The sequence below is a fragment of the Panulirus ornatus genome, chromosome 14, assembly GCF_036320965.1.
Source record: "Panulirus ornatus isolate Po-2019 chromosome 14, ASM3632096v1, whole genome shotgun sequence".
Classification (NCBI taxonomy): Eukaryota; Metazoa; Arthropoda; class Malacostraca; order Decapoda; family Palinuridae; genus Panulirus; species Panulirus ornatus.
Genome location: NC_092237.1, coordinates 58,243,686 through 58,251,207, shown reverse-complemented (window position 1 = coordinate 58,251,207; position 7,522 = coordinate 58,243,686).

Sequence of the window (7,522 nt, the reverse complement as noted above, 5' to 3'; positions counted from 1 at the left end):
GTGTGTGTGTGTGTGTGTGTGTGTGTGCTGTCACTTTGCCTCTCCTGAGTTTGCGGTTCTCTTGGCCTCCTCTATGTCAAATGCTGTTACAAAGATGTGGCCTTCTCTTTTTTTTATTTTGTGCTCCGTTGAGTCTATACTGCCTCTAACTCTCGCAGGGCAGCGGGGGAGCCAGCTTGGCTTCATATCCCCTCCCACCCTCACTATATGGGTCGAGACTGGGATGATATAAGCTGTGATTTATGCACGAAGTACGAGTTAAAAAAAAAAAAAAGGAATGAAAAAAATTACGTGGGTTCAGTCATAATGCCGGTTATAACCGGCATATGGTTCGAACCTTTGTTCAACCCGAGGGGGCGAGGTGTAGGTTGATGTGCCATGGAGAGGATTCAGTCACTTATAAATGAGTTGAGCATCGGGGGTTGTAGAGTTTTAGATCCACCCAACTCTGATACTATGATACACTTCTTAATATGAATAACAAAACTGGAATATACATCATCACCATTCCTGTAATGTGTAACACATCCCAAAATAACCTTTTTATAAACACAAAAAATAGATCTAAAGAATATCAAAAAGATAGCTGGACCAGTTGATAAACCCCTGAAATGATATTCATTAATTATAGGTCATTGATAAGCGCAGATAAAGCCTTTTTGACATCCATCTAACCATCCCTTGTTAGCAACTCCTGTATACCAGGGCGAGACTCACTATACACCTTTTGGGAACCACCTAATTGGCTGTTCATGTGGTAAGGACTATCATTATCCCTAAAGCGATTAAGGCTTTCCCTAAAACGGCAAAAACCACATGATCAAAACCTGTGGTCACCATCAATGGCAACTCCCACATCAGTAGAGAAGGATCCATATTTTCTTGGAACTACGCATCGAGATCATCATTTCTCAAGTAGCATCTATGTACGTTAGAACAAACTGGACAAAGAATATATACGAAAGTATCATTCCAAATTTTAATTACTCTACCAGTTCTGTTGTGACATTCCACTGGTATATTGGAAATGTATGAAGCATTATAGATTAATTGAAGACCTGGTTAGATTAGGTTGACATCGGTGATTAATTAGACGTGATTTGTTTGCCATGGGCAACAAGGCTTAGGCTCTTTGTTAACATCAAAGAACACCTGTTTGTTAGAGAGAGAGAGAGAGAGAGAGAGAGAGAGAGAGAGAGAGAGAGAGAGAGAGAGAGAGAGAGAGAGAGAGAGATTACCCCCTCCCCCCTCTCTCCCCTCACCCCTGTGTATATATTTAGATTAGGATCAGATTAGCTAATTAGGATCGGATTAGCTGATCCCAGTTGAGATCCCTTGTAAACCAGACGATAGTGGCGGTGGTTGTGGTCGTAATGGGGGTAGTTGAGGGGGCCATTCAGTGGCTTCTGGTAAACCAAAGGACTTTCCGAACCTTTTCATCTTTCCCGTTGATGTTTCTGTTTTCTGACTTACCTTTCTGTTAACTTCTCTGTTTTCTGACGTACCTTCCCGTTAGCGTCTCTGTTTCTGACTTACCTTTCTGTTAGCGTCTCTGTTTCTGTTTTCTGACTTACCTTCCCGTTAGCGTCTCTGTTTCTGACTTACCTTCCCGTTAGCGTCTCTGTTTCTGACCCTCTCTTGTTGCTGATGTTTCAACGAATCTAATCTAATGTAATCTAATCTAATATAATATAATCTACTTCAAGTAAATTGATAATCTAATGTAATGCTCTGTAAGATAATAGTGACAGAGTATTTTACTGTTCTGAATGTCCAACGTAATGTAGGATCATACAACGTAGAAGAATAACAATGTAATATGATGTAGTGAACTACAACTGATAAAAGAACGTAATGACATGTGAACAGCAGAACCCTTTGCGACGTAATGTACTGCTATGGAGCAGAGTGTAGCGATATTTAATTAAACGTAATACAGCTGATTTGTAATGCATTGCAGTACTATACAATTGGCGTTATTAAATAACGTAACCCTGTGCTTATTCGCTATTTCCTAGCGTTATTCACTCAATGATTTTGTACCGTTTTTCGTATAGCGTCAGTTTTCTTTTTTTTTAATGGCCTTTAAAGTAACCATTTTTTTTTTTATCTTGAGTTTTGTTATCTTTATTTAAATCTTTTTTCATGCCCAAAAAAGCGAGTCGTTGTATATGTCTTTCTGAAAAGTGATATTTATATAATAATGATAACAAAAAAGGTAAAGGAATTCATCGTATATTTGTACGAACGCTGGTGGCATCCCCTCGTATGGGGAAAGGTGGGGTTTGCTATGGATTATATACATGCATGCATAAAGGTATGCATGAATGTATGTATGTACGTCTGTGAACATGTCCACATGTGCTGGTGTCTTTCTATTCTATATTCATGTAATTGTTTGCCCGAACGTCTCTCTCTACCTCTCTGTATGTATTCATGGAATTTGGAATACATGTGTTGTTTGTCTGTGTATGTATCCAGACGAGAGGGTAATTCATGGAGTGAATCTATGTATTTCGTATGTATCCATGGACGTGAGTGTTAAAGAAATTATGATAAGCATAACAATATATCACGTGATGTAATTAACAACCCCCCCCCAAAAAAAAGATACATTTTTGTCCACCAATTAATTGAAAACAAATTTAGGAAATAAGTTTGGGAAAGTAACAGTTTTGAACAAACAATCCTTTTTAGTTCGTCATTTACACAAGATGAAGAAAGAGATTAAGAAAAAAAAAAGGACTTAAAGACAGTGTTTCTTCTTCAAATGATTCTCAAAGATGGACACAATTACAATCACCACATGTCGACACAGATCCTACAAAATACCCCATCAGAGAATATCTAAACTTAAGAAAAAGAATACTTAAAAGAATTCACACACACACACACACACACACACACACACACAGGGAGGCCACAACGAGAGAAAAACACTGGCTCCAGTTGACTGCCCCTCCCTACTCTGCTTCGAAGGCTAATCCAACTGAATATTCACCAGCAGTAGAAGGGGCAAGTGGTGTCGACCCCTCGTTCACATGGTGGGTAGGAGACTGGTAGGCTGGCTGGGTGGCTAGCTGGCTAGCTGGGTGGATGGTCGGTTGGCTAGCTGGCTAGCTGGTCGGCTGGCTAACTGGGTGAATGGCTGGCTGGCTGGCTGGCTGGTCGGCTGGTCGGCTGGCTGGCTGGCTGGCTAGCTGGTAGGCTGGCTAACTGGGTGAATGGCTGGCTGGCTGGCTAGCTGGGTGAATGGCTGGCTGGCTGGCTGGCTGGCTGGCTGGCTTGGTTGGTTACCAGAGTTGGAGTGGGTCATTATAAGGTTCAGGCAGCACCATGGCTGGGGTTCCGTAAGGTGGGTATAGGTAGGAGGCGGGAGGTCGTGGAAGGTTATGTTGTGGGGAGCATGCAGGTACGTATATGAAAATATTTTTTGCTTGTACGTTTATATACATATTCATATATGTAACAAGGTTGGTCACACAATATATATATATATATATATATATATATATATATATATATATATATATATATATATATATATACCATGGCTTTACTCTTATATGTACACACACACACACACACACACACACACACACACACACACACACACCAGTCTTCGCTAGTTACCTATTAATCAACCAGCCCTGATGAACAACTGGGTTGGGTGTGGGCCGATTTCCGCGCCTGGGGGTACCAACCCATTTAGGCTGGGCCCATGCTGACGCTTATTCAGTGACGCTAACCACTTCACCACGGAGGCCCCATGTGTATATGTGTGTGTGTGTGTGTGTGTATGTGTATGTGTGTGTGTGTGTGTGTGTGTGTGTGTGTGTGTGTGTGTGTTTGCCTTAAGGGGAGTGATCGTATATGCATGCGTGTGTTTGTGTGGCAGTGCGCCCGTGTGTGTGTGTGTGTGTGTGTGTGTGTATGTGTGTGTGTGTGTGTGTATGTGTGTGTGTGTGTGTGTGTGTGTGTGTGTGTGTGTGTGTGTGTGTGTGTGCGCGAGTTCCTTTTTGTTTGTCTTTGTTGTATTGCATCCGGGACAACATTTTTGTGTTTCCTTTCCCTGTGACTACAACACAGGGGAAACACTAAGCAACCAACGCTGAAAATAGAGAAAACGAAAGATAAATCTATTGTTTTTTTTCTTTACGTGAACGTGTACTCACGTTTTCTATGTCTAATGTTAGTAAGACTAAGAAATATTTTGCGAATATCGTGTTAACGTTTGTATTTTCAGTATCTGGAATATTTGCAATGAGTATTTCACACATTCTCCTTCATCTTCTCTCCTTAAAGTATTCGCACATTCGATGCTCTTTTCTTCCTTTCATAAACTCTTATGGGGTTTGACCTCTCTTGCCGAACTAACTTTCAAATTTCCCAAAAAAATTCGTTTTCGGTGATGTGGTAAATTTTTCTGACGTTAGAGGAAGAGAAGAAATTTAGATACAGGACGAAATTTACGTTTACAATGTCCTGTTTTCGTATCGTCATCAACCCAGGAGGATATTCGCGTATCCTGCCTCACTGGCTGGTAGGACTTTCGTATATCCTGCTGCATCCTCTTGGCAGGATATTGCTGTATCCTACTTGAGGTAGTTTAGGATTCTTCCCAAGGCTTTATCTGATGTCTGTCCCTTTGATATACATGTCCACTTCCCTCCCCACTCGATATCAACAAACGCCTCCTTCTCTCCCCTCATCTTTTAGCAGGTAGGCTCCCTCTCACTCACTCCTCCCCACTCGGGACCATACCCATACTCCTTTTAGTCTCCCCCTATAATCGTTAACAGCCTTATGCTCTCTCTCTCTCTCTCTCTCTCTCTCTCTCTCTCTCTCTCTCTCTCTCTCTCTCTCTCTCTCTCTCTCTCTCTCTCTCCTTCTGCCTCATCCCATAACACCTCCTTTTGACCTTGGATCACCATGTGTTTTTACCCTCATAGCCACGTAACTACCACCATTCCTGCCTGGCCACTTGATACGCGCACACCCACACCCACACCCACCCATGTACACCCCCTTATCTTTCCTCCCTCCCTCCTCCTTCCTCCTCCCTCCCACACGTATGTTCAACCTTATCTCCCCTCTCCCCCCACCACACAAACACCATCATACGGTGCTGATATCCCCCGAGATAAGAATGGTGTTGTGATCAGCCCTTCGCCCCCTCCCTCTGTTATCGCTGGTGTTGGGTCAACAAATATAGAACCGTAATACCGGGACAAGGGTAGGAGAAACGGTCAATAAAAAAAAAAAGAGGGAGATAGTAGAGTAAACATTAATTAGGGAGTTCCAACAATGTTTATGAAACGTGAACTAATAGCGACAGAAGAAAATTTCCTCTCGTCTATCTTTGTTATCTGTTTTATTTTTATTTTTTAGCTTATTTCTCTTCCCTTCTCTTCAAAGCCATTTATCAAAGGGGTTGCTTGTGTGTGTGTGTGTGTGTGTGTAAGCCAGCTGGGCCAGTCAGATCTTATTCACGGCTCCTTCTGTGGTACCAATTAGAAGCTGAGTTTTGGAAAGCGAAAGAAGAAAACAAGAGAGAAAAAAAAAGTTTTCGGTTAAAAAGAAAAGTAAAAGTTTGAATCGGTCTAAGAAAAAGCTTGATCCGAGAAAAAGATAATATGATATAGTGGATCAAAAAGCTTGATGCGGTGAATAGAAAAGCTTATTTCCGTAAAAAAAAAAAAAAAGCTTGATTCAATAATTAGGAAAGCTTATTTCCGTCAAAAAAGCTTGATTCTGTGAATAAAAAAGCTTATCTCTCTGTCAAAATAAGCTTGATTTAGTGAAGAAAAAAACAGAGGAAATGCTTCATTCTCTATTAGGAAAAAAGATCATTGGGTCACCAGCCACGCTGGCGTAATACGGACAGCAAAAGCCACCTGTTTCGGTGGGCGTAACCCGAGTGTGAGTGTGAGGGCGGAGAGCCACACACGGGATGGGCCAAAATAAACTTTTTTCCCCTCCAGTCAAAATATACACACCTCGCTATTGCCGAGGTGGGAGAGAGAGAGAGAGAGAGAGAGAGAGAGAGAGAGAGAGAGAGAGAGAGAGAGAGAGAGAGAGGTTGTTGCAGTGGTGGTGGTAGTGGTGGTGATTGTTGGGTTGTTTGCAGGTAGTTGTAGGTGTTTTTGAGTTGTGGTACTCTGGGGTTGTGGTGCCCTGGGGTTGTGGTGCCATGGTGTTGTGGTGTTGCAGGGTTGTTGTATCTTAGGGGTGTGGTAACCTGGGTTTGTGGTGTCCTGGGTTTGTGGTGTCCTGGGGTTGTGGTGTTCTTGGGTTTTTGTGTCCTGGAGTTGTGGTGTCTTAGGGTTGTGCTGACCTGGAGTTATGGTGCCTTAGAGTTGTGGTGTCCTGGAGTTGTGATGTCCTGACGTTGCCAACTGGACAGTGAAAAGATAAACGTAATAATCTTGCCTTACATTTTGTCAAGATGTCAAGATTAACTCACTTATAACCTTCTTATTTCTATTATCTTTGGAGGATTTGATTCTGTAAAACACTATGCTCTTATACCACGATGTTCATAACGTATATCACAGTCTCTATCAAGTATATTATTGTCTTTATCAGATATATTCTTAAACTGAATTCAATCACTGTGATATAGATTTATGTCTGATGTGTTTGCTTCAAACAGACTCTAGTCTGGGAGTTATATACACAGCGAGACAGACGCCTGTCAGCTGATTTGATCGCATTTATAACCACCTTGCCAACCACCACTATAGATGGGTTGAAACGCTGGCTTGCCTGACCTGAAACTCATTCAAGGATTCATATATATTTTTTTTGGGCCACGTAACACGACGAGACTATCAGGCGACGAAGGACGCTTGTTCTATCATCATAACTCATGAGACAATACGTAGTGAGATATTATATTTGCATCCTCATAAAGTCGGTTGGTTATTTGGGCTTCAACCCTATCGACTGTCAGTATAAGGTCATCAACGTCATGTTATACCCTCCAGTTTAAGAGGAAACGATTGAATACCTTCTTCAAGTGTTCAGGATAGCTCTTAAGACCCTACAATTCTCCTCGTGGCTAATATGAGTCTTCCATTCTATAAATCTCAAACAGATTCAGAGAGCTGATTGGATATTCAAAAATAGAGGCTTTGAAAATGATACCATGTTGGCTAATGATTCCGCATTATATAACATCAATCGAGGCAAGTTATTCCTTGATATTATTATCTTTTATCTCTTAGTTCCTCTTTTATCTTTTTGTCTCACCTGCTGACACCTGGCTTCAGTGAGGGCGCTTGTTCATGCCCGGAGACTTCGACACTGAAGATGTTACTTCGTCCAAAAATCCTCTCCTTCCACGATTCGAACCCCGGACGCAGAAACTAAAGTGATTTCTTCTGTCGTTCGTCAGCCACTACCACAAGTTCGTCTCTTGTTTTTGTACAGTTTTGAATCGTTTGTGTAATCCATGGGCAGCATTTTCAGTAATGATATGGGTACAGGGTACATAACATGCTAGGAGTAAGGAGGGAAG